This window comes from Phalangium opilio, unplaced genomic scaffold (assembly GCF_054372755.1).
Source record: "Phalangium opilio isolate 3A_F unplaced genomic scaffold, DU_Popi_V2 ptg007730c_1, whole genome shotgun sequence".
In the NCBI taxonomy this organism is placed as follows: domain Eukaryota; kingdom Metazoa; phylum Arthropoda; class Arachnida; order Opiliones; family Phalangiidae; genus Phalangium; species Phalangium opilio.
In genome coordinates, this window is record NW_028324266.1 from 352182 (window position 1) to 375174 (window position 22993).

The 22993-nt window shown below is 38.0% G+C and overlaps 32 non-coding genes and 56 pseudogenes across 32 annotated transcripts; all 88 read right to left on the minus strand.

Annotated features, from left to right (window-relative positions):
• Positions 1-85: 85 nt before the first annotated feature.
• Positions 86-204, minus strand: LOC149581769 (5S ribosomal RNA; annotated as a pseudogene).
• Positions 205-326: 122 nt separating this feature from the next.
• Positions 327-429, minus strand: LOC149581770 (5S ribosomal RNA; annotated as a pseudogene).
• Positions 430-551: 122 nt separating this feature from the next.
• On the minus strand, positions 552-654 carry LOC149581771 (5S ribosomal RNA; annotated as a pseudogene).
• A 137-nt stretch (positions 655-791) lies between these two features.
• On the minus strand, positions 792-910 carry LOC149581772 (5S ribosomal RNA; annotated as a pseudogene).
• Positions 911-1045: 135 nt separating this feature from the next.
• On the minus strand, positions 1046-1148 carry LOC149581773 (5S ribosomal RNA; annotated as a pseudogene).
• Positions 1149-1286: 138 nt separating this feature from the next.
• On the minus strand, positions 1287-1405 carry LOC149581774 (5S ribosomal RNA). The gene has a single exon (XR_016381000.1). It is a non-coding gene; the product is annotated as a 5S ribosomal RNA (ribosomal RNA).
• Positions 1406-1542: 137 nt separating this feature from the next.
• LOC149581775 (5S ribosomal RNA) lies at positions 1543-1661 on the minus strand (annotated as a pseudogene).
• A 122-nt stretch (positions 1662-1783) lies between these two features.
• On the minus strand, positions 1784-1886 carry LOC149581776 (5S ribosomal RNA; annotated as a pseudogene).
• A 122-nt stretch (positions 1887-2008) lies between these two features.
• Positions 2009-2111, minus strand: LOC149581777 (5S ribosomal RNA; annotated as a pseudogene).
• Positions 2112-2248: 137 nt separating this feature from the next.
• On the minus strand, positions 2249-2367 carry LOC149581778 (5S ribosomal RNA; annotated as a pseudogene).
• Positions 2368-2504: 137 nt separating this feature from the next.
• Positions 2505-2623, minus strand: LOC149581779 (5S ribosomal RNA; annotated as a pseudogene).
• A 137-nt stretch (positions 2624-2760) lies between these two features.
• On the minus strand, positions 2761-2879 carry LOC149581780 (5S ribosomal RNA). The gene has a single exon (XR_016380885.1). It is a non-coding gene; the product is annotated as a 5S ribosomal RNA (ribosomal RNA).
• Positions 2880-3017: 138 nt separating this feature from the next.
• On the minus strand, positions 3018-3136 carry LOC149581781 (5S ribosomal RNA). The gene has a single exon (XR_016381002.1). It is a non-coding gene; the product is annotated as a 5S ribosomal RNA (ribosomal RNA).
• Positions 3137-3273: 137 nt separating this feature from the next.
• On the minus strand, positions 3274-3392 carry LOC149581782 (5S ribosomal RNA; annotated as a pseudogene).
• A 122-nt stretch (positions 3393-3514) lies between these two features.
• On the minus strand, positions 3515-3617 carry LOC149581783 (5S ribosomal RNA; annotated as a pseudogene).
• A 122-nt stretch (positions 3618-3739) lies between these two features.
• On the minus strand, positions 3740-3842 carry LOC149581784 (5S ribosomal RNA; annotated as a pseudogene).
• A 137-nt stretch (positions 3843-3979) lies between these two features.
• Positions 3980-4098, minus strand: LOC149581785 (5S ribosomal RNA). Its single transcript, XR_016381049.1, has one exon. It is a non-coding gene; the product is annotated as a 5S ribosomal RNA (ribosomal RNA).
• Positions 4099-4234: 136 nt separating this feature from the next.
• Positions 4235-4353, minus strand: LOC149581786 (5S ribosomal RNA). Its single transcript, XR_016380787.1, has one exon. It is a non-coding gene; the product is annotated as a 5S ribosomal RNA (ribosomal RNA).
• A 138-nt stretch (positions 4354-4491) lies between these two features.
• On the minus strand, positions 4492-4610 carry LOC149581787 (5S ribosomal RNA; annotated as a pseudogene).
• Positions 4611-4732: 122 nt separating this feature from the next.
• LOC149581788 (5S ribosomal RNA) lies at positions 4733-4835 on the minus strand (annotated as a pseudogene).
• Positions 4836-4972: 137 nt separating this feature from the next.
• Positions 4973-5091, minus strand: LOC149581789 (5S ribosomal RNA; annotated as a pseudogene).
• Positions 5092-5228: 137 nt separating this feature from the next.
• Positions 5229-5347, minus strand: LOC149581790 (5S ribosomal RNA; annotated as a pseudogene).
• Positions 5348-5480: 133 nt separating this feature from the next.
• On the minus strand, positions 5481-5599 carry LOC149581791 (5S ribosomal RNA). The gene has a single exon (XR_016380943.1). It is a non-coding gene; the product is annotated as a 5S ribosomal RNA (ribosomal RNA).
• Positions 5600-5721: 122 nt separating this feature from the next.
• On the minus strand, positions 5722-5824 carry LOC149581792 (5S ribosomal RNA; annotated as a pseudogene).
• Positions 5825-5961: 137 nt separating this feature from the next.
• On the minus strand, positions 5962-6080 carry LOC149581793 (5S ribosomal RNA; annotated as a pseudogene).
• A 137-nt stretch (positions 6081-6217) lies between these two features.
• LOC149581794 (5S ribosomal RNA) lies at positions 6218-6336 on the minus strand (annotated as a pseudogene).
• Positions 6337-6458: 122 nt separating this feature from the next.
• LOC149581795 (5S ribosomal RNA) lies at positions 6459-6561 on the minus strand (annotated as a pseudogene).
• Positions 6562-6698: 137 nt separating this feature from the next.
• LOC149581796 (5S ribosomal RNA) lies at positions 6699-6817 on the minus strand (annotated as a pseudogene).
• A 137-nt stretch (positions 6818-6954) lies between these two features.
• LOC149581797 (5S ribosomal RNA) lies at positions 6955-7073 on the minus strand (annotated as a pseudogene).
• Positions 7074-7210: 137 nt separating this feature from the next.
• LOC149581798 (5S ribosomal RNA) lies at positions 7211-7329 on the minus strand. The gene has a single exon (XR_016380937.1). It is a non-coding gene; the product is annotated as a 5S ribosomal RNA (ribosomal RNA).
• A 132-nt stretch (positions 7330-7461) lies between these two features.
• On the minus strand, positions 7462-7580 carry LOC149581799 (5S ribosomal RNA). Its single transcript, XR_016380788.1, has one exon. It is a non-coding gene; the product is annotated as a 5S ribosomal RNA (ribosomal RNA).
• Positions 7581-7716: 136 nt separating this feature from the next.
• Positions 7717-7835, minus strand: LOC149581800 (5S ribosomal RNA). Its single transcript, XR_016380881.1, has one exon. It is a non-coding gene; the product is annotated as a 5S ribosomal RNA (ribosomal RNA).
• Positions 7836-7972: 137 nt separating this feature from the next.
• LOC149581801 (5S ribosomal RNA) lies at positions 7973-8091 on the minus strand. The gene has a single exon (XR_016381003.1). It is a non-coding gene; the product is annotated as a 5S ribosomal RNA (ribosomal RNA).
• A 137-nt stretch (positions 8092-8228) lies between these two features.
• Positions 8229-8347, minus strand: LOC149581802 (5S ribosomal RNA; annotated as a pseudogene).
• Positions 8348-8469: 122 nt separating this feature from the next.
• LOC149581803 (5S ribosomal RNA) lies at positions 8470-8572 on the minus strand (annotated as a pseudogene).
• A 134-nt stretch (positions 8573-8706) lies between these two features.
• On the minus strand, positions 8707-8825 carry LOC149581804 (5S ribosomal RNA). The gene has a single exon (XR_016380938.1). It is a non-coding gene; the product is annotated as a 5S ribosomal RNA (ribosomal RNA).
• Positions 8826-8958: 133 nt separating this feature from the next.
• Positions 8959-9077, minus strand: LOC149581805 (5S ribosomal RNA). Its single transcript, XR_016381044.1, has one exon. It is a non-coding gene; the product is annotated as a 5S ribosomal RNA (ribosomal RNA).
• A 137-nt stretch (positions 9078-9214) lies between these two features.
• On the minus strand, positions 9215-9333 carry LOC149581806 (5S ribosomal RNA). Its single transcript, XR_016381087.1, has one exon. It is a non-coding gene; the product is annotated as a 5S ribosomal RNA (ribosomal RNA).
• A 122-nt stretch (positions 9334-9455) lies between these two features.
• Positions 9456-9558, minus strand: LOC149581807 (5S ribosomal RNA; annotated as a pseudogene).
• A 137-nt stretch (positions 9559-9695) lies between these two features.
• On the minus strand, positions 9696-9814 carry LOC149581808 (5S ribosomal RNA; annotated as a pseudogene).
• A 136-nt stretch (positions 9815-9950) lies between these two features.
• Positions 9951-10069, minus strand: LOC149581809 (5S ribosomal RNA; annotated as a pseudogene).
• Positions 10070-10191: 122 nt separating this feature from the next.
• LOC149581810 (5S ribosomal RNA) lies at positions 10192-10294 on the minus strand (annotated as a pseudogene).
• Positions 10295-10431: 137 nt separating this feature from the next.
• LOC149581811 (5S ribosomal RNA) lies at positions 10432-10550 on the minus strand (annotated as a pseudogene).
• Positions 10551-10686: 136 nt separating this feature from the next.
• LOC149581812 (5S ribosomal RNA) lies at positions 10687-10805 on the minus strand. Its single transcript, XR_016380974.1, has one exon. It is a non-coding gene; the product is annotated as a 5S ribosomal RNA (ribosomal RNA).
• A 137-nt stretch (positions 10806-10942) lies between these two features.
• LOC149581813 (5S ribosomal RNA) lies at positions 10943-11061 on the minus strand. Its single transcript, XR_016381011.1, has one exon. It is a non-coding gene; the product is annotated as a 5S ribosomal RNA (ribosomal RNA).
• A 362-nt stretch (positions 11062-11423) lies between these two features.
• LOC149581814 (5S ribosomal RNA) lies at positions 11424-11542 on the minus strand (annotated as a pseudogene).
• A 137-nt stretch (positions 11543-11679) lies between these two features.
• LOC149581815 (5S ribosomal RNA) lies at positions 11680-11798 on the minus strand (annotated as a pseudogene).
• Positions 11799-11935: 137 nt separating this feature from the next.
• LOC149581816 (5S ribosomal RNA) lies at positions 11936-12054 on the minus strand (annotated as a pseudogene).
• Positions 12055-12186: 132 nt separating this feature from the next.
• LOC149581817 (5S ribosomal RNA) lies at positions 12187-12305 on the minus strand. Its single transcript, XR_016380789.1, has one exon. It is a non-coding gene; the product is annotated as a 5S ribosomal RNA (ribosomal RNA).
• A 136-nt stretch (positions 12306-12441) lies between these two features.
• Positions 12442-12560, minus strand: LOC149581818 (5S ribosomal RNA). Its single transcript, XR_016380882.1, has one exon. It is a non-coding gene; the product is annotated as a 5S ribosomal RNA (ribosomal RNA).
• A 137-nt stretch (positions 12561-12697) lies between these two features.
• Positions 12698-12816, minus strand: LOC149581819 (5S ribosomal RNA; annotated as a pseudogene).
• A 377-nt stretch (positions 12817-13193) lies between these two features.
• On the minus strand, positions 13194-13312 carry LOC149581820 (5S ribosomal RNA). Its single transcript, XR_016381071.1, has one exon. It is a non-coding gene; the product is annotated as a 5S ribosomal RNA (ribosomal RNA).
• Positions 13313-13434: 122 nt separating this feature from the next.
• On the minus strand, positions 13435-13537 carry LOC149581821 (5S ribosomal RNA; annotated as a pseudogene).
• Positions 13538-13674: 137 nt separating this feature from the next.
• On the minus strand, positions 13675-13793 carry LOC149581822 (5S ribosomal RNA; annotated as a pseudogene).
• Positions 13794-13929: 136 nt separating this feature from the next.
• Positions 13930-14048, minus strand: LOC149581823 (5S ribosomal RNA). Its single transcript, XR_016381088.1, has one exon. It is a non-coding gene; the product is annotated as a 5S ribosomal RNA (ribosomal RNA).
• A 136-nt stretch (positions 14049-14184) lies between these two features.
• LOC149581824 (5S ribosomal RNA) lies at positions 14185-14303 on the minus strand (annotated as a pseudogene).
• A 122-nt stretch (positions 14304-14425) lies between these two features.
• On the minus strand, positions 14426-14528 carry LOC149581825 (5S ribosomal RNA; annotated as a pseudogene).
• Positions 14529-14665: 137 nt separating this feature from the next.
• Positions 14666-14784, minus strand: LOC149581826 (5S ribosomal RNA; annotated as a pseudogene).
• Positions 14785-14906: 122 nt separating this feature from the next.
• Positions 14907-15009, minus strand: LOC149581827 (5S ribosomal RNA; annotated as a pseudogene).
• Positions 15010-15146: 137 nt separating this feature from the next.
• LOC149581828 (5S ribosomal RNA) lies at positions 15147-15265 on the minus strand. Its single transcript, XR_016381004.1, has one exon. It is a non-coding gene; the product is annotated as a 5S ribosomal RNA (ribosomal RNA).
• A 137-nt stretch (positions 15266-15402) lies between these two features.
• Positions 15403-15521, minus strand: LOC149581829 (5S ribosomal RNA; annotated as a pseudogene).
• A 136-nt stretch (positions 15522-15657) lies between these two features.
• LOC149581830 (5S ribosomal RNA) lies at positions 15658-15776 on the minus strand (annotated as a pseudogene).
• Positions 15777-15913: 137 nt separating this feature from the next.
• LOC149581831 (5S ribosomal RNA) lies at positions 15914-16031 on the minus strand (annotated as a pseudogene).
• Positions 16032-16220: 189 nt separating this feature from the next.
• Positions 16221-16339, minus strand: LOC149581832 (5S ribosomal RNA; annotated as a pseudogene).
• A 136-nt stretch (positions 16340-16475) lies between these two features.
• LOC149581833 (5S ribosomal RNA) lies at positions 16476-16594 on the minus strand. The gene has a single exon (XR_016380949.1). It is a non-coding gene; the product is annotated as a 5S ribosomal RNA (ribosomal RNA).
• A 122-nt stretch (positions 16595-16716) lies between these two features.
• LOC149581834 (5S ribosomal RNA) lies at positions 16717-16819 on the minus strand (annotated as a pseudogene).
• Positions 16820-16955: 136 nt separating this feature from the next.
• Positions 16956-17074, minus strand: LOC149581835 (5S ribosomal RNA). The gene has a single exon (XR_016380962.1). It is a non-coding gene; the product is annotated as a 5S ribosomal RNA (ribosomal RNA).
• Positions 17075-17195: 121 nt separating this feature from the next.
• Positions 17196-17298, minus strand: LOC149581836 (5S ribosomal RNA; annotated as a pseudogene).
• Positions 17299-17434: 136 nt separating this feature from the next.
• On the minus strand, positions 17435-17553 carry LOC149581837 (5S ribosomal RNA). Its single transcript, XR_016381128.1, has one exon. It is a non-coding gene; the product is annotated as a 5S ribosomal RNA (ribosomal RNA).
• Positions 17554-17690: 137 nt separating this feature from the next.
• LOC149581838 (5S ribosomal RNA) lies at positions 17691-17809 on the minus strand. The gene has a single exon (XR_016381072.1). It is a non-coding gene; the product is annotated as a 5S ribosomal RNA (ribosomal RNA).
• Positions 17810-17931: 122 nt separating this feature from the next.
• On the minus strand, positions 17932-18034 carry LOC149581839 (5S ribosomal RNA; annotated as a pseudogene).
• Positions 18035-18170: 136 nt separating this feature from the next.
• Positions 18171-18289, minus strand: LOC149581840 (5S ribosomal RNA). Its single transcript, XR_016380810.1, has one exon. It is a non-coding gene; the product is annotated as a 5S ribosomal RNA (ribosomal RNA).
• A 136-nt stretch (positions 18290-18425) lies between these two features.
• Positions 18426-18544, minus strand: LOC149581841 (5S ribosomal RNA; annotated as a pseudogene).
• A 136-nt stretch (positions 18545-18680) lies between these two features.
• On the minus strand, positions 18681-18799 carry LOC149581842 (5S ribosomal RNA). Its single transcript, XR_016380791.1, has one exon. It is a non-coding gene; the product is annotated as a 5S ribosomal RNA (ribosomal RNA).
• Positions 18800-18936: 137 nt separating this feature from the next.
• Positions 18937-19039, minus strand: LOC149581843 (5S ribosomal RNA; annotated as a pseudogene).
• A 136-nt stretch (positions 19040-19175) lies between these two features.
• LOC149581844 (5S ribosomal RNA) lies at positions 19176-19294 on the minus strand (annotated as a pseudogene).
• A 137-nt stretch (positions 19295-19431) lies between these two features.
• LOC149581845 (5S ribosomal RNA) lies at positions 19432-19550 on the minus strand. The gene has a single exon (XR_016380792.1). It is a non-coding gene; the product is annotated as a 5S ribosomal RNA (ribosomal RNA).
• Positions 19551-19671: 121 nt separating this feature from the next.
• On the minus strand, positions 19672-19774 carry LOC149581846 (5S ribosomal RNA; annotated as a pseudogene).
• A 137-nt stretch (positions 19775-19911) lies between these two features.
• Positions 19912-20030, minus strand: LOC149581847 (5S ribosomal RNA; annotated as a pseudogene).
• A 137-nt stretch (positions 20031-20167) lies between these two features.
• On the minus strand, positions 20168-20286 carry LOC149581848 (5S ribosomal RNA). The gene has a single exon (XR_016380793.1). It is a non-coding gene; the product is annotated as a 5S ribosomal RNA (ribosomal RNA).
• A 136-nt stretch (positions 20287-20422) lies between these two features.
• Positions 20423-20541, minus strand: LOC149581849 (5S ribosomal RNA; annotated as a pseudogene).
• A 136-nt stretch (positions 20542-20677) lies between these two features.
• LOC149581850 (5S ribosomal RNA) lies at positions 20678-20796 on the minus strand. Its single transcript, XR_016380795.1, has one exon. It is a non-coding gene; the product is annotated as a 5S ribosomal RNA (ribosomal RNA).
• Positions 20797-20933: 137 nt separating this feature from the next.
• Positions 20934-21036, minus strand: LOC149581851 (5S ribosomal RNA; annotated as a pseudogene).
• Positions 21037-21172: 136 nt separating this feature from the next.
• Positions 21173-21291, minus strand: LOC149581852 (5S ribosomal RNA; annotated as a pseudogene).
• A 137-nt stretch (positions 21292-21428) lies between these two features.
• LOC149581853 (5S ribosomal RNA) lies at positions 21429-21547 on the minus strand. The gene has a single exon (XR_016380797.1). It is a non-coding gene; the product is annotated as a 5S ribosomal RNA (ribosomal RNA).
• Positions 21548-21898: 351 nt separating this feature from the next.
• LOC149581854 (5S ribosomal RNA) lies at positions 21899-22001 on the minus strand (annotated as a pseudogene).
• Positions 22002-22137: 136 nt separating this feature from the next.
• Positions 22138-22256, minus strand: LOC149581855 (5S ribosomal RNA). Its single transcript, XR_016380811.1, has one exon. It is a non-coding gene; the product is annotated as a 5S ribosomal RNA (ribosomal RNA).
• Positions 22257-22392: 136 nt separating this feature from the next.
• On the minus strand, positions 22393-22511 carry LOC149581856 (5S ribosomal RNA). The gene has a single exon (XR_016380963.1). It is a non-coding gene; the product is annotated as a 5S ribosomal RNA (ribosomal RNA).
• Between the last annotated feature and the right edge of the window lie 482 nt (positions 22512-22993).

The following is a 22993-nucleotide window of genomic DNA, read 5'->3' on the forward strand; positions in this document are numbered from 1 at the left end:
CATCTTTTTAAAACAATAACAAAAAGAAAATATGTTTGCTTTTTTCATATCTATTGGAATTTAAAAGAGGAAAAAAAAGTGAAAAACCCAACGGCACGCAGTGTTCCTAAGTGGTCTCCCTCCCAAGTACTGACTGCGCTCGACGCTGCTTAACTTCGGTGATCGGACGAGAACCGGTGTTTTTAGCGTGATATGGCCGTTGCCGAGATTGCTATTTAATAATTTGAATTTAATTAACCTTCATCTTTATAAATCAATAAGAAAAAGAAGATATGTTTGCTTTTTTCATATCTCATGGAATTTAAAAGAGGAAATAAAAGTGAAAAAGCCAACGGCACGCAAAGTTTCCAAGTACTGACTGCGCTCGACGCTGCTTAACTTCGGTGATCGGACGAGAACCGGTGTTTTCAGCGTGATATTGCCGTTGCCGAGAGTGCTATTTAATAATTCGAAATTAATAACCCTTCATCTTTATAAATCAATAATAAAAAGAAGATATGTTTGCTTTTTTCATATCTCGTGGAATTTAAAAGAGGAAATAAAAGTGAAAAAGCCAACGGTACGCAAAGTTTCCAAGTACTGACTGCGCTCGACGCTGCTTAACTTCGGTGATCGGACGAGAACCGGTGTTTTCAGCGTGATATGGCCGTTGCCGAGAGTGCTATTTAATAATTCGAATTTAAATTAAGTGAGACAAATTAACCATCATCTTTTTAAAACAATAACAAAAAGAAAATATGTTTGCTTTTTTCATTTCTAGTGGAATTTAAAAGAGGAAAAAAAAGTGAAAAAGCCAACGGCACGCAGTGTTTCTAAGTGGTCTCCCTCCCAAGTACTGACTGCGCTCGCCGATGCTTAACTTCGGTGATCTGACGAGATCTGGTGTTTTCAGCGTGATATGGCCGTTGCCGAGAGTGCTATTAAATAATTCGAATTTAAATTAAGTGAGACAAATAATATTCATCTTCTTAAAACAATAACAAAAAGAAAATATGTTGGCTTTTTTCATATCTATTGGAATTTAAAAGAGGAAAAAAAGTGAAAAAGCCAACGGCACGCAAAGTTTCCAAGTACTGACTGCGCTCGACGCTGCTTAACTTCGGTGATCGGACGAGAACCGGTGTTTTCAGCGTGATATGGCCATTGCCGAGAGTGCTAGATAATAATTCGAATTTAAATTAAGTGAGACAAATTAACCATCATCTTTTTAAAACAATAACAAAAAGAAAATATGTTGGCTTTTTTCATATCTATTGGAATTTAAAAGAGGAAAAAAAAAGTGAAAAAGCCAACGGCACGCAGTGTTCCTAAGTGGTCTCCCTCCCAAGTACTGACTGCGCTCGACGCTGCTTAACTTCGGTGATCCGACGAGAACCGGTGTTTTCAGCGTGATATGGCCGTTGCCGAGAGTGCCAGATAATAATTCGAATTTAAATTAAGTGAGACAAATTAACCTTCATCTTTTTAAAACAATAACAAAAAGAAAATATGTTTGCTTTTTTCATATCTATTGGAATTTAAAAGAGGAAAAAAAAGTGAAAAACCCAACGGCACGCAGTGTTCCTAAGTGGTCTCCCTCCCAAGTACTGACTGCGCTCGACGCTGCTTAACTTCGGTGATCGGAGGAGAACCGGTGTTTTTAGCGTGATATGGCCGTTGCCGAGATTGCTATTTAATAATTTGAATTTAATTAACCTTCATCTTTATAAATCAATAAGAAAAAGAAGATATGTTTGCTTTTTTCATATCTCATGGAATTTAAAAGAGGAAATAAAAGTGAAAAAGCCAACGGCACGCAAAGTTTCCAAGTACTGACTGCGCTCGACGCTGCTTAACTTCGGTGATCGGACGAGAACCGGTGTTTTCAGCGTGATATTGCCGTTGCCGAGAGTGCTATTTAATAATTCGAAATTAATAAACCTTCATCTTTATAAATCAATAATAAAAAGAAGATATGTTTGCTTTTTTCATATCTCGTGGAATTTAAAAGAGGAAATAAAAGTGAAAAAGCCAACGGTACGCAAAGTTTCCAAGTACTGACTGCGCTCGACGCTGCTTAACTTCGGTGATCGGACGAGAACCGGTGTTTTCAGCGTGATATGGCCGTTGCCGAGAGTGCTATTTAATAATTCGAATTTAAATTAAGTGAGACAAATTAACCATCATCTTTTTAAAACAATAACAAAAAGAAATTATGTTTGCTTTTTTCATTTCTAGTGGAATTTAAAAGAGGAAAAAAAAGTGAAAAAGCCAACGGCACGCAGTGTTTCTAAGTGGTCTCCCTCCCAAGTACTGACTGCGCTCGCCGAGGCTTAACTTCGGTGATCTGACGAGATCTGGTGTTTTCAGCGTGATATGGCCGTTGCCGAGAGTGCTATTTAATAATTCGAATTTAAATTAAGTGAGACAAATTAATATTCATCTTCTTAAAACAATAACAAAAAGAAAATATGTTGGCTTTTTTCAAATCTATTGGAATTTAAAAGAGGAAAAAAAAGTGAAAAAGCCAACGGCACTTAGCGTTCCTAAGTGGTCTCCCTCCCAAGTACTGACTGCGCTCGACGCTGCTTAACTTCGGTGATCCGACGAGAACCGGTGTTTTTAGCGTGATATGGCCGTTGCCGAGAGTGCTAGATAATAATTCGAATTTAAATTAAGTGAGACAAATTAACCTTCATCTTTTTAAAACAATAACAAAAAGAAAATATGTTGGCTTTTTTCATATCTATTGGAATTTAAAAGAGGAAAAAAAAGTGAAAAAGCCAACGGCACGCAGTGTTCCTAAGTGGTCTCCCTCCCAAGTACTGACTGCGCTCGACGCTGCTTAACTTCGGTGATCGGACGAGAACCGGTGTTTTCAGCGTGATATGGCCATTGCCGAGAGTGCTAGATAATAATTCGAATTTAAATTAAGTGAGACAAATTAACCATCATCTTTTTAAAACAATAACAAAAAGAAAATATGTTGGCTTTTTTCATATCTATTGGAATTTAAAAGAGGAAAAAAAAAGTGAAAAAGCCAACGGCACGCAGTGTTCCTAAGTGGTCTCCCTCCCAAGTACTGACTGCGCTCGACGCTGCTTAACTTCGGTGATCCGACGAGAACCGGTGTTTTCAGCGTGATATGGCCGTTGCCGAGAGTGCCAGATAATAATTCGAATTTAAATTAAGTGAGACAAATTAACCTTCATCTTTTTAAAACAATAACAAAAAGAAAATATGTTTGCTTTTTTCATATCTATTGGAATTTAAAAGAGGAAAAAAAAGTGAAAAACCCAACGGCACGCAGTGTTCCTAAGTGGTCTCCCTCCCAAGTACTGACTGCGCTCGACGCTGCTTAACTTCGGTGATCGGACGAGAACCGGTGTTTTTAGCGTGATATGGCCGTTGCCGAGATTGCTATTTAATAATTTGAATTTAATTAACCTTCATCTTTATAAATCAATAAGAAAAAGAAGATATGTTTGCTTTTTTCATATCTCATGGAATTTAAAAGAGGAAATAAAAGTGAAAAAGCCAACGGCACGCAAAGTTTCCAAGTACTGACTGCGCTCGACGCTGCTTAACTTCGGTGATCGGACGAGAACCGGTGTTTTCAGCGTGATATTGCCGTTGCCGAGAGTGCTATTTAATAATTCGAAATTAATAAACCTTCATCTTTATAAATCAATAATAAAAAGAAGATATGTTTGCTTTTTTCATATCTCGTGGAATTTAAAAGAGGAAATAAAAGTGAAAAAGCCAACGGTACGCAAAGTTTCCAAGTACTGACTGCGCTCGACGCTGCTTAACTTCGGTGATCGGACGAGAACCGGTGTTTTCAGCGTGATATGGCCGTTGCCGAGAGTGCTATTTAATAATTCGAATTTAAATTAAGTGAGACAAATTAACCATCATCTTTTTAAAACAATAACAAAAAGAAATTATGTTTGCTTTTTTCATTTCTAGTGGAATTTAAAAGAGGAAAAAAAAGTGAAAAAGCCAACGGCACGCAGTGTTTCTAAGTGGTCTCCCTCCCAAGTACTGACTGCGCTCGACGCTGCTTAACTTCGGTGATCGGACGAGAACCGGTGTTTTCAGCGTGATATGGCCGTTGCCGAGAGTGCTATTTAATAATTCGAATTTAAATTAAGTGAGACAAATTAACCTTCATCTTTTTAAAACAATAACAAAAAGAAAATATGTTTGCTTTTTTCATATCTATTGGAATTTAAAAGAGGAAAAAAAGTGAAAAAGCCAACGGCACGCAGTGTTCCTAAGTGGTCTCCCTCCCAAGTACTGACTGCGCTCGACGCTGCTTAACTTCGGTGATCGGACGAGAACCGGTGTTTTCAGCGTGATATGGCCGTTGCCGAGAGTGCTATTTAATAATTCGAATTTAAATTAAGTGAGACAAATTTACCTTCATCTTTTTAAAACAATAACAAAAAGAAAATATGTTGGCTTTTTTCATATCTATTGGAATTTAAAAGAGGAAAAAAAAAGTGAAAAATCCAACGGCACGCAGTGTTCCTAAGTGGTCTCCCTCCCAAGTACTGACTGCGGTCGACGCTGCTTAACTTCGGTGATCGGACGAGAACCGGTGTTTTCAGCGTGATATTGCCGTTGCCGAGAGTGCTATTTAATAATTCGAAATTAATAAACCTTCATCTTTATAAATCAATAATAAAAAGAAGATATGTTTGCTTTTTTCATATCTCGTGGAATTTAAAAGAGGAAATAAAAGTGAAAAAGCCAACGGCACGCAAAGTTTCCAAGTACTGACTGCGCTCGACGCTGCTTAACTTCAGTGATCGGACGAGAACCGGTGTTTTCAGCGTGATATGGCCGTTGCCGAGAGTGCTATTTAATAATTCGAATATAAATTAAGTGAGACAAATTAACCATCATCTTTTTAAAACAATAACAAAAAGAAAATATGTTTGCTTTTTTCATTTCTAGTGGAATTTAAAAGAGGAAAAAAAAGTGAAAAAGCCAACGGCACGCAGTGTTTCTAAGTGGTCTCCCTCCCAAGTACTGACTGCGCTCGCCGCTGCTTAACTTCGGTGATCGGACGAGATCTGGTGTTTTCAGCGTGATATGGCCGTTGCCGAGAGTGCTATTTAATAATTCGAATTTAAATTAAGTGAGACAAATTAATATTCATCTTCTTAAAACAATAACAAAAAGAAAATATGTTGGCTTTTTTCATATCTATTGGAATTTAAAAGAGGAAAAAAAAGTGAAAAAGCCAACGGCACTTAGCGTTCCTAAGTGGTCTCCCTCCCAAGTACTGACTGCGCTCGACGCTGCTTAACTTCGGTGATCCGACGAGAACCGGTGTTTTCAGCGTGATATGGCCGTTGCCGAGAGTGCTATTTAATAATTCGAATTTAAATTAAGTGAGACAAATTAACCATCTTTTTAAAACAATAAAAAAAAGAAAATATGTTTGCTTTTTTCATATCTATTGGAATTTAAAAGAGGAAAAAAAGTGAAAAAGCCAACGGCACGCAGTGTTCCTAAGTGGTCTCCCTCCCAAGTACTGACTGCGCTCGACGCTGCTTAACTTCGGTGATCGGACGAGAACCGGTGTTTTCAGCGTGATATTGCCGTTGCCGAGAGTGCTATTTAATAATTCGAAATTAATAAACCTTCATCTTTATAAATCAATAATAAAAAGAAGATATGTTTGCTTTTTTCATATCTCGTGGAATTTAAAAGAGGAAATAAAAGTGAAAAAGCCAACGGCACGCAAAGTTTCCAAGTACTGACTGCGCTCGACGCTGCTTAACTTCGGTGATCGGACGAGAACCGGTGTTTTCAGCGTGATATGGCCGTTGCCGAGAGTGCTATTTAATAATTCGAATTTAAATTAAGTGAGACAAATTAACCATCATCTTTTTAAAACAATAACAAAAAGAAAATATGTTTGCTTTTTTCATTTCTAGTGGAATTTAAAAGAGGAAAAAAAAGTGAAAAAGCCAACGGCACGCAGTGTTTCTAAGTGGTCTCCCTCCCAAGTACTGACTGCGCTCGCCGATGCTTAACTTCGGTGATCTGACGAGATCTGGTGTTTTCAGCGTGATATGGCCGTTGCCGAGAGTGCTATTTAATAATTCGAATTTAAATTAAGTGAGACAAATTAATATTCATCTTCTTAAAACAATAACAAAAAGAAAATATGTTGGCTTTTTTCATATCTATTGGAATTTAAAAGAGGAAAAAAAAGTGAAAAAGCCAACGGCACTTAGCGTTCCTAAGTGGTCTCCCTCCCAAGTACTGACTGCGCTCGACGCTGCTTAACTTCGGTGATCGGACGAGAACCGGTGTTTTCAGCGTGATATTGCCGTTGCCGAGAGTGCTATTTAATAATTCGAAATTAATAAACCTTCATCTTTATAAATCAATAATAAAAAGAAGATATGTTTGCTTTTTTCATATCTCGTGGAATTTAAAAGAGGAAATAAAAGTGAAAAAGCCAACGGCACGCAAAGTTTCCAAGTACTGACTGCGCTCGACGCTGCTTAACTTCGGTGATCGGACGAGAACCGGTGTTTTCAGCGTGATATGGCCGTTGCCGAGAGTGCTATTTAATAATTCGAATTTAAATTAAGTGGGACAAATTAACCATCATCTTTTTAAAACAATAACAAAAAGAAAATATGTTTGCTTTTTTCATTTCTAGTGGAATTTAAAAGAGGAAAAAAAAGTGAAAAAGCCAACGGCACGCAGTGTTTATAAGTGGTCTCCCTCCCAAGTACTGACTGCGCTCGCCGCTGCTTAACTTCGGTGATCGGACGAGATCTGGTGTTTTCACCGTGATATGGCCGTTGCCGAGAGTGCTATTTAATAATTCGAATTTAAATTAAGTGAGACAAATTAATATTCATCTTCTTAAAACAATAACAAAAAGAAAATATGTTGGCTTTTTTCATATCTTTTGGAATTTAAAAGAGGAAAAAAAAGTGAAAAAGCCAACGGCACTTAGCGTTCCTAAGTGGTCTCCCTCCCAAGTACTGACTGCGCTCGCAGCTGCTTAACTTCGGTGATCCGACGAGAACCGGTGTTTTCAGCGTGATATGGCCGTTGCCGAGAGTGCTAGATAATAATTCGAATTTAAATTAAGTGAGACAAATTAACCTTCATCTTTTTAAAACAATAACAAAAAGAAAATATGTTGGCTTTTTTCATATCTATTGGAATTTAAAAGAGGAAAAAAAAGTGAAAAAGCCAACGGCACGCAGTGTTCGTAAGTGGTCTCCCTCCCAAGTACTGACTGCGCTCGACGCTGCTTAACTTCGGTGATCGGACGAGAACCGGTGTTTTCAGCGTGATATGGCCGTTGCCGAGAGTGCTATTTAATAATTCGAATTTAAATTAAGTGAGACAAATTAACCATCTTTTTAAAACAATAAAAAAAGAAAATATGTTTGCTTTTTTCATATCTATTGGAATTTAAAAGAGGAAAAAAAGTGAAAAAGCCAACGGCACGCAGTGTTCCTAAGTGGTCTCCCTCCCAAGTACTGACTGCGCTCGACGCTGCTTAACTTCGGTGATCGGACGAGAACCGGTGTTTTCAGCGTGATATGGCCGTTGCCGAGAGTGCTATTTAATAATTCGAATTTAAATTAAGTGAGACAAATTAACCTTCATCTTTTTAAAACAATAACAAAAAGAAAATATGTTTGCTTTTTTCATATCTATTGGAATTTAAAAGAGGAAAAAAAGTGAAAAAGCCAACAGCACGCAGTGTTCCTAAGTGGTCTCCCTCCCAAGTACTGACTGCGCTCGACGCTGCTTAACTTCGGTGATCGGACGAGAACCGGTGTTTTCAGCGTGATATGGCCGTTGCCGATAGTGCTATTTAATAATTCGAATTTAAATTAAGTGAGACAAATTTACCTTCATCTTTTTAAAACAATAACAAAAAGAAAATATGTTGGCTTTTTTCATATCTATTGGAATTTAAAAGAGGAAAAAAATGTGAAAAAGCCAACGGCACGCAGTGTTCCTAAGTGGTCTCCCTCCCAAGTACTGACTGCGCTCGACGCTGCTTAACTTCGGTGATCCGACGAGAACCGGTGTTTTCAGCGTGATATGGCCGTTGCCGAGAGTGCTAGATAATAATTCGAATTTAAATTAAGTGAGACAAATTAACCATCATCTTTTTAAAACAATAACAAAAAGAAAATATGTTGGCTTTTTTCATATCTATTGGAATTTAAAACAGGAAAAAAAAGTGAAAAAGCCAACGGCACGCAGTGTTCCTAAGTGGTCTCCCTCCCAAGTACTGACTGCGCTCGACGCTGCTTAACTTCTGTGATCGGACGAGAACCGGTGTTTTTAGCGTGATATGGCCGTTGCCGAAAGTGCTATTTAATAATTTGAATTTAATTAACCTTTATCTTTATAAATCAATAAGAAAAAGAAGATATGTTTGCTTTTTTCATATCTCATGGAATTTAAAAGAGGAAATAAAAGTGAAAAAGCCAACGGCACTCAAAGTTTCCAAGTACTGACTGCGCTCGACGCTGCTTAACTTCGGTGATCGGACGAGAACCGGTGTTTTCAGCGTGATATGGCCGTTGCCGAGAGTGCTAGATAATAATTCGAATTTAAATTAAGTGAGACAAATTAACCATCTTTTTAAAACAATAACAAAAAGAAAATATGTTGGCTTTTTTCATATCTATTGGAATTTAAAAGAGGAAAAAAAAGTGAAAAAGCCAACGGCACGCAGTGTTCGTAAGTGGTCTCCCTCCCAAGTACTGACTGCGCTCGACGCTGCTTAACTTCGGTGATCGGACGAGAACCGGTGTTTTCAGCGTGATATGGCCGTTGCCGAGAGTGCTATTTAATAATTCGAATTTAAATTAAGTGAGACAAATTAACCATCTTTTTAAAACAATAAAAAAAAGAAAATATGTTTGCTTTTTTCATATCTATTGGAATTTAAAAGAGGAAAAAAAGTGAAAAAGCCAACGGCACGCAGTGTTCCTAAGTGGTCTCCCTCCCAAGTACTGACTGCGCTCGACGCTGCTTAACTTCGGTGATCGGACGAGAACCGGTGTTTTCAGCGTGATATGGCCGTTGCGGAGAGTGCTAGATAATAATTCGAATTTAAATTAAGTGAGACAAATTAACCTTCATCTTTTTAAAACAATAACAAAAAGAAAATATGTTTGCTTTTTTCATATCTATAGGAATTTAAAAGAGGAAAAAAAAGTTAAAAAGCAAACGGCACGCAGTGTTCCTAAGTGGTCTCCCTCCCAAGTACTGACTGCGCTCGACGCTGCTTAACTTCGGTGATCGGACGAGAACCGGTGTTTTCAGCGTGATATGGCCGTTGCCGAAAGTGCTATTTAATAATTTGAATTTAATTAACCTTTATCTTTATAAATCAATAAGAAAAAGAAGATATGTTTGCTTTTTTCATATCTCATGGAATTTAAAAGAGGAAATAAAAGTGAAAAAGCCAACGGCACTCAAAGTTTCCAAGTACTGACTGCGCTCGACGCTGCTTAACTTCGGTGATCGGACGAGAACCGGTGTTTTCAGCGTGATATGGCCGTTGCCGAGAGTGCCAGATAATAATTCGAATTTAAATTAAGTGAGACAAATTGACCTTTATCTTTTTAAAACAATAACAAAAAGAAAATATGTTTGCTTTTTTCATATCAATAGGAATTTAAAAGAGGAAAAAAAAGTGAAAAAGCAAACTGCACGCAATGTTCCTAAGTGGTCTCCCTCCCAAGTACTGACTGCGCTCGACGCTGCTTAACTTCGGTGATCGGACGAGAACCGGTGTTTTCAGCGTGATATGGCCGTTGCCGAGAGTGCTAGATAATAATTCGAATTTAAATTAAGTGAGACAAATTAACCATCATCTTTTTAAACAATAACAAAAAGAAAATATGTTTGCTTTTTTCATATCTATTGGAATTTAAAAGAGGAAAAAAAAGTGAAAAAGCCAACGGCACGCAGTGTTCCTACGTGGTCTCCCTCCCAAGTACTGACTGCGCTCGACGCTGCTTAACTTCGTTGATCGGACGAGAACCGGTGTTTTTAGCGTGATATGGCCGTTGCCGAAAGTGCTATTTAATAATTTGAATTTAATTAACCTTCATCTTTATAAATCAATAAGAAAAGGAAGATATGTTTGCTTTTTTCATATCTCATGGAATTTAAAAGAGGAAATAAAAGTGAAAGAGCCAATGGCACGCAAAGTTTCCAAGTACTGACTGCGCTCGACGCTGCTTAACTTCGGTGATCGGACGAGAACCGGTGTTTTCAGCGTGATATGGCCGTTGCCGAGAGTGCTAGATAATAATTCGAATTTAAATTAAGTGAGACAAATTAACCATCATCTTTTTAAAACAATAACAAAAAGAAAATATGTTGGCTTTTTTCATATCTATTGGAATTTAAAAGAGGAAAAAAAAGTGAAAAAGCCAACGGCACGCAGTGTTCCTAAGTGGTCTCCCTCCCAAGTACTGACTGCGCTCGACGCTGCTTAATTTCGGTGATCCGACGAGAACCGGTGTTTTCAGCGTGATATGGCCGTTGCCGAGAGTGCCAGATAATAATTCGAATTTAAATTAAGTGAGACAAATTGACCTTCATCTTTTTAAAACAATAACAAAAAGAAAATAAGTTTGCCTTTTTCATATCTATTGGAATTTAAAAGAGGAAAAAAAGTGAAAAAGCCAACGGCACGCAGTGTTCCTAAGTGGTCTCCCTCATAAGTACTGACTGCGCTCGACGCTGCTTAACTTCGGTGATCGGACGAGAACCGGTGTTTTCAGCGTGATATGGCCGTTGCCGAGAGTGCTATTTAATAATTCGAATTTAAATTAAGTGAGACAAATTTACCTTCATCTTTTTAATACAATAACAAAAAGAAAATATGTTGGCTTTTTTCATATCTATAGGAATTTAAAAGAGGAAAAAAAAGTGAAAAATCCAACGGCACGCAGTGTTCCTAAGTGGTCTCCCTCCCAAGTACTGACTGCGCTCGACGCTGCTTAACTTCGGTGATCGGACGAGAACCGGTGTTTTCAGCGTGATATGGCCGTTGCCGAGAGTGCTATTTAATAATTCGAAATTAATAAACCTTCATCTTTATAAATCAATAATAAAAAGAAGATATGTTTGCTTTTTTCATATCTCATGAAATTTAAAAGAGGAAATAAAAGTGAAAAAGCCAACGGCACGCAAAGTTTCCAAGTACTGACTGCGCTCGACGCTGCTTAACTTCGGTGATCGGACGAGAACCGGTGTTTTCCGCGTGATATGTCCGTTGCCGAGAGTGCTATTTAATAATTCGAATTTAAATTAAGTGAGACAAATTAACCATCATCTTTTTAAAACAATAACAAAAAGAAAATATGTTTGCTTTTTTCATATCTAGTGGAATTTAAAAGAGGAAATAAAAGTGAAAAAGCCAACGGCACGCAGTGTTTCTAAGTGGTCTCCCTCCCAAGTACTGACTGCGCTCGCCGATGCTTAACTTCGGTGATCTGACGAGATCTGGTGTTTTCAGCGTGATATGGCCGTTGCCGAGAGTGCTATTTAATAATTCGAATTTAAATTAAGTGAGACAAATTAATATTCATCTTCTTAAAACAATAACAAAAAGAAAATATGTTGGCTTTTTTCATATCTATTGGAATTTAAAAGAGGAAAAAAAAGTGAAAAAGCCAACGGTACTTAGCGTTCCTAAGTGGTCTCCCTCCCAAGTACTGACTGCGCTCGACGCTGCTTAACTTCGGTGATCCGACGAGAACCGGTGTTTTCAGCGTGATATGGCCGTTGCCGAGCGTGCTAGATATTAATTCGAATTTAAATTAAGTGAGACAAATTAACCATCATCTTTTTAAAACAATAACAAAAAGAAAATATGTTGGCTTTTTTCATATCTATTGGAATTTAAAAGAGGAAAAAAAAGTGAAAAAGCCAACGGCACGCAGTGTTCCTAAGTGGTCTCCCTCCCAAGTACTGACTGCGCTCGACGCTGCTTAATTTCGGTGATCCGACGAGAACCGGTGTTTTCAGCGTGATATGGCCGTTGCCGAGAGTGCCAGATAATAATTCGAATTTAAATTAAGTGAGACAAATTAACCATCTTTTTAAAACAATAAAAAAAGAAAATATGTTTGCTTTTTTCATATCTATTGGAATTTAAAAGAGGAAAAAAAGTGAAAAAGCCAACGGCACGCAGTGTTCCTAAGTGGTCTCCCTCCCAAGTACTGACTGCGCTCGACGCTGCTTAACTTCGGTGATCGGACGAGAACCGGTGTTTTCAGCGTGATATGGCCGTTGCCGAGAGTGCTATTTAATAATTCGAATTTAAATTAAGTGAGACAAATTAACCTTCATCTTTTTAAAACAATAACAAAAAGAAAATATGTTTGCTTTTTTCATATCTATTGGAATTTAAAAGAGGAAAAAAAGTGAAAAAGCCAACAGCACGCAGTGTTCCTAAGTGGTCTCCCTCCCAAGTACTGACTGCGCTCGACGCTGCTTAACTTCGGTGATCGGACGAGAACCGGTGTTTTCAGCGTGATATGGCCGTTGCCGAGAGTGCTATTTAATAATTCGAATTTAAATTAAGTGAGACAAATTTACCTTCATCTTTTTAAAACAATAACAAAAAGAAAATATGTTGGCTTTTTTCATATCTATTGGAATTTAAAAGAGGAAAAAAAAGTGAAAAATCCAACGGCACGCAGTGTTCCTAAGTGGTCTCCCTCCCAAGTACTGACTGCGCTCGACGCTGCTTAACTTCGGTGATCGGACGAGAACCAGTGTTTTCAGCGTGATATGGCCGTTGCCGAGAGTGCTATTTAATAATTCGAATTTAAATTAAGTGAGACAAATTTACCTTCATCTTTTTAATACAATAACAAAAAGAAAATATGTTGGCTTTTTTCATATCTATAGGAATTTAAAAGAGGAAAAAAAAGTGAAAAATCCAACGGCACGCAAAGTTTCCAAGTACTGACTGCGCTCGACGCTGCTTAACTTCGGTGATCGGACGAGATCTGGTGTTTTCAGCGTGATATGGCCCTTGCCGAGAGTGCTAGATAATAATTCGAATTTAAATTAAGTGAGACAAATTGACCTTCATCTTTTTAAAACAATAACAAAAAGAAAATATGTTGGCTTTTTTCATATCTATTGGAATTTAAAAGAGGAAAAAAAAGTGAAAAAGCCAACGGCACGCAGTGTTCCTACGTGGTCTCCCTCCCAAGTACTGACTGCGCTCGACGCTGCTTAACTTCGGTGATCGGACGAGAACCGGTGTTTTTAGCGTGATATGGCCGTTGCCGAAAGTGCTATTTAATAATTTGAATTTAATTAACCTTCATCTTTATAAATCAATAAGAAAAAGAAGATATGTTTGCTTTTTTCATATCTCATGGAATTTAAAAGAGGAAATAAAAGTGAAAAAGCCAACGGCACGCAAAGTTTCCAAGTACTGACTGCGCTCGACGCTGCTTAACTTCGGTGATCGGTCGAGAACCGGTGTTTTCAGCGTGATATGGCCGTTGCCGAGAGTGCTAGATAATAATTCGAATTTAAATTAAGTGAGACAAATTGACCTTCATCTTTTTAAAACAATAACAAAAAGAAAATATGTTGGCTTTTTTCATATCTATTGGAATTTAAAAGAGGAAAAAAAAGTGAAAAAGCCAACGGCACGCAGTGTTCCTAAGTGGTCTCTCTCCCAAGTACTGACTGCGCTCGACGCTGCTTAACTTCGGTGATCCGACGAGAACCGGTGTTTTCAGCGTGATATGGCCGTTGCCGAGAGTGCCAGATAATAATTCGAATTGAAATTAAGTGAGACAAATTGACCTTCATCTTTTTAAAACAATAACAAAAAGAAAATATGTTTGCCTTTTTCATATCAATAGGAATTTAAAAGAGGAAAAAAAGTGAAAAAGCAAACGGCACGCAGTGTTCCTAAGTGGTCTCCCTCCCAAGTACTGACTGCGCTCGACGCTGCTTAACTTCGGTGATCGGACGAGAACCGGTGTTTTCAGCGTGATATGGCCGTTGCCGAGAGTGCTAGATAATAATTCGAATTTATATTAAGTGAGACAAATTAACCTTCATCTTTTTAAAACAATAACAAAAAGAAAATATGTTTGCTTTTTTCATATCTATTGGAATTTAAAAGAGGAAAAAAAGTGAAAAAGCCAACGGCACGCAGTGTTCCTAAGTGGTCTCCCTCCCAAGTACTGAGTGCGCTCGACGCTTCTTAACTTCGGTGATCGGACGAGAACCGGTGTTTTCAGCGTGATATGGCCGTTGCCGAGAGTGCTAGATAATAATTCGAATTTAATTAACCTTCATCTTTATAAATCAATAAGAAAAAGAAGATATGTTTGCTGTTTTCATATCTCATGGAATTTAAAAGAGGAAATAAAAGTGAAAAAGCCAACGGCACGCAAAGTTTCCAAGTACTGACTGCGCTCGACGCTGCTTAACTTCGGTGATCGGACGAGAACCGGTGTTTTCAGCGTGATATGGCCGTTGCCGAGAGTGCTATTTAATAATTCGAATTTAAATTAAGTGAGACAAATTAACCATCATCTTTTTAAAACAATAACAAAAAGAAAATATGTTGGCTTTTTTCATATCTATTGGAATTTAAAAGAGGAAAAAAAAGTGAAAAAGCCAACGGCACGCAGTGTTCCTAAGTGGTCTCCCTCCCAAGTACTGACTGCGCTCGACGCTGCTTAACTTCGGTGATCGGACGAGAACCGGTGTTTTTTGCGTGATATGGCCGTTGCCGAAAGTGCTATTTAATAATTTGAATTTAATTAACCTTCATCTTTATAAATCAATAAGAAAAAGAAGATATGTTTGCTTTTTTCATATCTCATGGAATTTAAAAGAGGAAATAAAAGTGAAAAAGCCAAAGGCACGCAAAGTTTCCAAGTACTGACTGCGCTCGACGCTGCTTAACTTCGGTGATCGGACGAGAACCGGTGTTTTCAGCGTGATATGGCCGTTGCCGAGAGTGCTAGATAATAATTCGAATTTAAATTAAGTGAGACAAATTGACCTTCATCTTTTTAAAACAATAACAAAAAGAAAATATGTTGGCTTTTTTCATATCTATTGGAATTTAAAAGAGGAAAAAAAAGTGAAAAAGCCAACGGCACGCAGTGTTCCTAAGTGGTCTCCCTCCCAAGTACTGACTGCGCTCGACGCTGCTTAACTTCGGTGATCCGACGAGAACCGGTGTTTTCAGCGTGATATGGCCGTTGCCGAGAGTGCCAGATAATAATTCGAATTGAAATTAAGTGAGACAAATTGACCTTCATCTTTTTAAAACAATAACAAAAAGAAAATATGTTTGCCTTTTTCATATCAATAGGAATTTAAAAGAGGAAAAAAAAGTGAAAAAGCAAACGGCACGCAGTGTTCCTAAGTGGTCTCCCTCCCAAGTACTGACTGCGCTCACCGCTGCTTAACTTCGATGATCGGACGAGAACCGGTGTTTTCAGCGTGATATGGCCGTTGCCGAGAGTGCTAGATAATAATTCGAATTTATATTAAGTGAGACAAATTAACCTTCTTCTTTTTAAAACAATAACAAAAAGAAAATATGTTTGCTTTTTTCATATCTATTGGAATTTAAAAGAGGAAAAAAAGTGAAAAAGCCAACGGCACGCAGTGTTCCTAAGTGGTCTCCCTCCCAAGTACTGACTGCGCTCGACGCTTCTTAACTTCGGTGATCGGACGAGAACCGGTGTTTTCAGCGGGATATGGCCGTTGCCGAGAGTGCTAGATAATAATTCGAATTTAAATTAAGTGAGACAAATTAACCATCAACTTTTTAAAACAATAACAAAAAGAAAATATGTTTGCTTTTTTCATATCCATTGGAATTTAAAAGAGGAAAAAAAAGTGAAAAAGCCAACGGCCGCAGTGTTCCTACGTGGTCTCCCTCCCATGTACTGACTGCGCTCGACGCTGCTTAACTTCGGTGATCGGACGAGAACCGGTGTTTTTAGCGTGATATGGCCGTTGCCGAAAGTGCTATTTAATAATTTGAATTTAATTAACCTTCATCTTTATAAATCAATAAGAAAAAGAAGATATGTTTGCTGTTTTCATATCTCATGGAATTAACCATCATCTTTTTAAAACAATAACAAAAAGAAAATATGTTGGCTTTTTTCATATCTATTGGAATATAAAAGAGGAAAAAAAAGTGAAAAAGCCAACGGCACGCAGTGTTCCTAAGTGGTCTCCCTCCCAAGTACTGACTGCACTCGACGCTGCTTAACTTCGGTGATCCGACGAGAACCGGTGTTTTCAGCGTGATTTGGCCGTTGCCGAGAGTGCTATTTAATAATTCGAATTTAAATTAAGTGAGACAAATTAACCTTCATCTTTTTAAAACAATAACAAAAAGAAAATATGTTGGCTTTTTTCATATCTATAGGAATTTAAAAGAGGAAAAAAAGTGAAAAAGCCAACGGCACGCAGTGTTCCTAAGTGGTCTCCCTCCCAAGTACTGACTGCGCTCGACGCTGCTTAACTTCGGTGATCGGACGAGAACCGGTATTTTCAGCGTGATATGGCCGTTGCCGAGAGTGCTATTTAATAATTCGAATTTAATTAACCTTCATCTTTATAAATCAATAAGAAAAAGAAGATATGTTTGCTTTTTTCATATCTCATGGAATTTAAAAGAGGAAATAAAAGTGAAAAAGCCAACGGCACGCAAAGTTTCCAAGTACTGACTGCGCTCGACGCTGCTTAACTTCGGTGATCGGACGAGAACCGGTGTTTTCAGCGTGATATGGCCGTTGCCGAGAGTGCTAGATAATAATTCGAATTTAACTTAAGTGAGACAAATTAACCATCATCTTTTTAAAACAATAACAAAAAGAAAATATGTTTGCTTTTTTCATATCTATTGGAATTTAAAAGAGGAAAAAAAGTGAAAAAGCCAACGGCACGCAGTGTTCCTAAGTGGTCTCCCTCCCAAGTACTGACTGCGCTCGACGCTGCTTAACTTCGGTGATCGGACGAGAACCAGTGTTTTCAGCGTGATATGGCCGTTGCCGAGAGTGCTATTTAATAATTTGAATTTAAAAACCTTGATCTTTATAAAACAATAACAAAAAGAAGATATGTTTGCTTTTTTCATATCTGATGGAATTTAAAAGAGGAAATAAAAGTGAAAAAGGCAACGGCACGCAGAGTTTCCAAGTACTGACTGCGCTCGACGCTGCTTAACTTCGGTGATCGGACGAGAACCGGTGTCTTCAGCGTGATATGGCCGTTGCCGAGAGTGCTAGATAATAATTCGAATTTAAATTAAGTGAGACAAATTAACCTTCATCTTTTTAAAACAATAACAAAAAGAAAATATGTTTGCTTTTTTCATATCTATTGGAATTTAAAAGAGGAAAAAAAGTGAAAAAGCCAACGGCACGCAGTGTTCCTAAGTGGTCTCCCTCCCAAGTACTGACTGCGCTCGACGCTTCTTAACTTCGGTGATCGGACGAGAACCGGTGTTTTCAGCGTGATATGGCCGTTGCCGAGAGTGCTAGATAATAATTCGAATTTAAATTAAGTGAGACAAATTAACCATCATCTTTTTAAAACAATAACAAAAAGAAAATATGTTTGCTTTTTTCATATCTATTGGAATTTAAAAGAGGAAAAAAAAGTGAAAAAGCCAACGGCACGCAGTGTTCCTACGTGGTCTCCCTCCCAAGTACTGACTGCGCTCGACGCTGCTTAACTTCGGTGATCGGACGAGAACCGGTGTTTTTAGCGTGATATGGCCGTTGCCGAAAGTGCTATTTAATAATTTAAATTTTATTAACCTTCATCTTTATAAATCAATAAGAAAAAGAAGATATGTTTGCTTTTTTCATATCTCATGGAATTTAAAAGAGGAAATAAAAGTGAAAAAGACAACGGCACGCAAAGTTTCCAAGTACTGACTGCGCTCGACGCTGCTTAACTTCGGTGATCGGACGAGAACCGGTGTTTTCAGCGTGATATGGCCGTTGCCGAGAGTGCTAGATAATAATTCGAATTTAAATTAAGTGAGACAAATTAACCATCATCTTTTTAAAACAATAACAAAAAGAAAATATGTTTGCTTTTTTCATATCTATTGGAATTTAAAAGAGGAAAAAAAGTGAAAAAGCCAACGGCACGCAGTGTTCCTAAGCGGTCTCCCTCCCAAGTACTGACTGCGCTCGACGCTGCTTAACTTCGGTGATCGGACGAGAACCGGTGTTTTCAGCGTGATATGGCCGTTGCCGAGAGTGCTATTTAATAATTCGAATTTAAATTAAGTGAGACAAATTTACCTTCATCTTTTTAATACAATAACAAAAAGAAAATATGTTGGCTTTTTTCATATCTAGTGGAATTTAAAAGAGGAAAAAAAGTGAAAAAGCCAACGGCACGCAGTGTTTCTAAGTGGTCTCCCTCCCAAGTACTGACTGCGCTCGCCGATGCTTAACATCGGTGATCTGACGAGATCTGGTGTTTTCAGCGTGATATGGCCGTTGCCGAGAGTGCTAGATAATAATTCGAATTTAAATTAAGTGAGACAAATAGACCTTCATCATTTTAAAACAATAACAAAAAGAAAATATGTTTGCTTTTTTCATATCTATTGGAATTTAAAAGAGGAAAAAAAGTGAAAAAGCCAACGGCACGCAGTGTTCCTAAGTGGTCTCCCTCCCAAGTACTGACTGCGCTCGACGCTGCTTAACTTCGGTGATCGGACGAGAACCGGTGTTTTCAGCGTGATATGGCCGTTGCCGAGAGTGCTATTTAATAATTCGAATTTAAATTAAGTGAGACAAATTTACCTTCATCTTTTTAATACAATAACAAAAAGAAAATATGTTGGCTTTTTTCATATCTATAGGAATTTAAAAGAGGAAAAAAAAGTGAAAAATCCAACGGCACGCAAAGTTTCCAAGTACTGACTTCGCTCGACGCTGCTTAACTTCGGTGATCGGACGAGAACCGGTGTTTTCAGCGTGATATGGCCGTTGCCGAGAGTGCTATTTAATAATTCGAATTTAAATTAAGTGAGACAAATTAACCATCATCTTTTTAAAACAATAACAAAAAGAAAATATGTTTGCTTTTTTCATATCTAGTGGAATTTAAAAGAGGAAAAAAAGTGAAAAAGCCAACGGCACGCAGTGTTTCTAAGTGGTCTCCCTCCCAAGTACTGACTGCGCTCGCCGATGCTTAACTTCGGTGATCTGACGAGATCTGGTGTTTTCAGCGTGATATGGCCGTTGCCGAGAGTGCTAGATAATAATTCGAATTTAAATTAAGTGAGACAAATAGACCTTCATCTTTTTAAAACAATAACAAAAAAAAAATATGTTTGCTTTTTTCATATCTATAGGTATTTAAAATTGGAAAAAAAAGTGAAAAAGCCAACGGCACGCAGTGTTCCTAAGTGGTCTCCCTCCCAAGTACTGACTGCGCTCGACGCTGCTTAACTTCGGTGATCGGACGAGAACCGGTGTTTTCAGCGTGATATGGCCGTTGCCGAGAGTGCTATTTAATAATTCGAAATTAATAAACCTTCATCTTTATAAATCAATAATAAAAAGAAGATATGTTTGCTTTTTCATATCTCATGGAATTTAAAAGAGGAAATAAAAGTGAAAAAGCCAACGGCACGCAAAGTTTCCAAGTACTGACTGCGCTCGACGCTGCTTAACTTCGGTGATCGGACGAGAACCGGTGTTTTCAGCGTGATATGGCCGTTGCCGAGAGTGCTATTTAATAATTCGAATTTAAATTAAGTGAGACAAATTAACCATCATCTTTTTAAAACAATAACAAAAAGAAAATATGTTTGCTTTTTTCATATCTAGTGGAATTTAAAAGAGGAAAAAAAAGTGAAAAAGCCAACGGCACGCAGTGTTTCTAAGTGGTCTCCCTCCCAAGTACTGACTGCGCTCGCCGATGCTTAACTTCGGTGATCTGACGAGATCTGGTGTTTTCAGCATGATATGGCCGTTGCCGAGAGTGCTAGATAATAATTCGAATTTAAATTAAGTGAGACAAATAGACCTTCATCTTTTTAAAATAAATAACAAAAAAAAATACGTTTGCTTTTTTCATATCTATAGGTATTTAAAATTGGAAAAAAAAGTGAAAAAGCCAACGGCACGCAGTGTTCCTAAGTGGTCTCCCTCCCAAGTACTGACTGCGCTCGACGCTGCTTAACTTCGGTGATCGGACGAGAACCGGTGTTTTCAGCGTGATATGGCCGTTGCCGAGAGTGCTATTTAATAATTCGAATTTAAATTAAGTGAGACAAATTTACCTTCATCTTTTTAATACAATAACAAAAAGAAAATATGTTGGCTTTTTTCATATCTAGTGGAATTTAAAAGAGGAAAAAAAGTGAAAAAGCCAACGGCACGCAGTGTTTCTAAGTGGTCTCCCTCCCAAGTACTGACTGCGCTCGCCGATGCTTAACATCGGTGATCTGACGAGATCTGGTGTTTTCAGCGTGATATGGCCGTTGCCGAGAGTGCTAGATAATAATTCGAATTTAAATTAAGTGAGACAAATAGACCTTCATCATTTTAAAACAATAACAAAAAGAAAATATGTTTGCTTTTTTCATATCTATTGGAATTTAAAAGAGGAAAAAAAGTGAAAAAGCCAACGGCACGCAGTGTTCCTAAGTGGTCTCCCTCCCAAGTACTGACTGCGCTCGACGCTGCTTAACTTCGGTGATCGGACGAGAACCGGTGTTTTCAGCGTGATATGGCCGTTGCCGAGAGTGCTATTTAATAATTCGAATTTAAATTAAGTGAGACAAATTTACCTTCATCTTTTTAATACAATAACAAAAAGAAAATATGTTGGCTTTTTTCATATCTATAGGAATTTAAAAGAGGAAAAAAAAGTGAAAAATCCAACGGCACGCAAAGTTTCCAAGTACTGACTTCGCTCGACGCAGCTTAACTTCGGTGATCGGACGAGAACCGGTGTTTTCAGCGTGATATGGCCGTTGCCGAGAGTGCTATTTAATAATTCGAATTTAAATTAAGTGAGACAAATTAACCATCATCTTTTTAAAACAATAACAAAAAGAAAATATGTTTGCTTTTTTCATATCTAGTGGAATTTAAAAGAGGAAAAAAAGTGAAAAAGCCAACGGCACGCAGTGTTTCTAAGTGGTCTCCCTCCCAAGTACTGACTGCGCTCGCCGATGCTTAACTTCGGTGATCTGACGAGATCTGGTGTTTTCAGCGTGATATGGCCGTTGCCGAGAGTGCTAGATAATAATTCGAATTTAAATTAAGTGAGACAAATAGACCTTCATCTTTTTAAAACAATAACAAAAAAAAAATATGTTTGCTTTTTTCATATCTATAGGTATTTAAAATTGGAAAAAAAAGTGAAAAAGCCAACGGCACGCAGTGTTCCTAAGTGGTCTCCCTCCCAAGTACTGACTGCGCTCGACGCTGCTTAACTTCGGTGATCGGACGAGAACCGGTGTTTTCAGCGTGATATGGCCGTTGCCGAGAGTGCTATTTAATAATTCGAAATTAATAAACCTTCATCTTTATAAATCAATAATAAAAAGAAGATATGTTTGCTTTTTCATATCTCATGGAATTTAAAAGAGGAAAAAAAAGTGAAAAATCCAACGGCACGCAAAGTTTCCAAGTACTGACTGCGCTCGACGCTGCTTAACTTCGGTGATCGGACGAAAACCGGTTTTTTCAGCGTGATATGGCCGTTGCCGAGAGTGCTATTTAATAATTCGAATTAAATTACCCTTCATCTTTATAAATCAATAAGAAAAAGAAGATAGCCTATGTTTGCTTTTTTCATATATCATGGAATTTAAAAGAGGAAATAAAAGTGAAAAAGCCAACGGCACGCAAAGTTTCCAAGTACTGACTGCGCTCGACGCTGCTTAACTTCGGTGATCGGACGAGAACCGGTGTTTTCAGCGTGATATGGCCGTTGCCGAGAGTGCTAGATAATAATTCGAATTTAAATTAAGTGAGACAAATTAACCATCATCTTTTTAAAACAATAACAAAAAGAAAATATGTTTGCTTTTTTCATATCTATTGGAATTTAAAAGAGGAAAAAAAGTGAAAAAGCCAACGGCACGCAGTGTTCCTAAGCGGTCTCCCTCCCAAGTACTGACTGCGCTCGACGCTGCTTAACTTCGGTGATCGGACGAGAACCGGTGTTTTCAGCGTGATATGGCCGTTGCCGAGAGTGCTATTTAATAATTCGAATTTAAATTAAGTGAGACAAATTAACCTTCATCTTTTTAAAACAATAACAAAAAGAAAATATGTTTGCTTTTTTCATATCTATTGGAATTTAAAAGAGGAAAAAAAGTGAAAAAGCCAACGGCACGCAGTGTTCCTAAGTGGTCTCCCTCCCAAGTACTGACTGCGCTCGACGCTGCTTAACTTCGGTGATCGGACGAGAACCAGTGTTTTCAGCGTGATATGGCCGTTGCCGAGAGTGCTATTTAATAATTCGAATTTAAATTAAGTGAGACAAATTTACCTTCATCTTTTTAATACAATAACAAAAAGAAAATATGTTGGCTTTTTTCATATCTATAGGAATTTAAAAGAGGAAAAAAAAGTGAAAAATCCAACGGCACGCAAAGTTTCCAAGTACTGACTGCGCTCGACGCTGCTTAACTTCGGTGATCGGACGAAAACCGGTTTTTTCAGCGTGATATGGCCGTTGCCGAGAGTGCTATTTAATAATTCGAAATTAATAAACCTTCATCTTTATAAATCAATAATAAAAAGAAGATATGTTTGCTTTTTTCATATCTCATGGAATTTAAAAGAGGAAATAAAAGTGAAAAAGCCAACGGCACGCAAAGTTTCCAAGTACTGACTGCGCTCGACGCTGCTTAACTTCGGTGATCGGACGAGATCTGGTGTTTTCAGCGTGATATGGCCCTTGCCGAGAGTGCTAGATAATA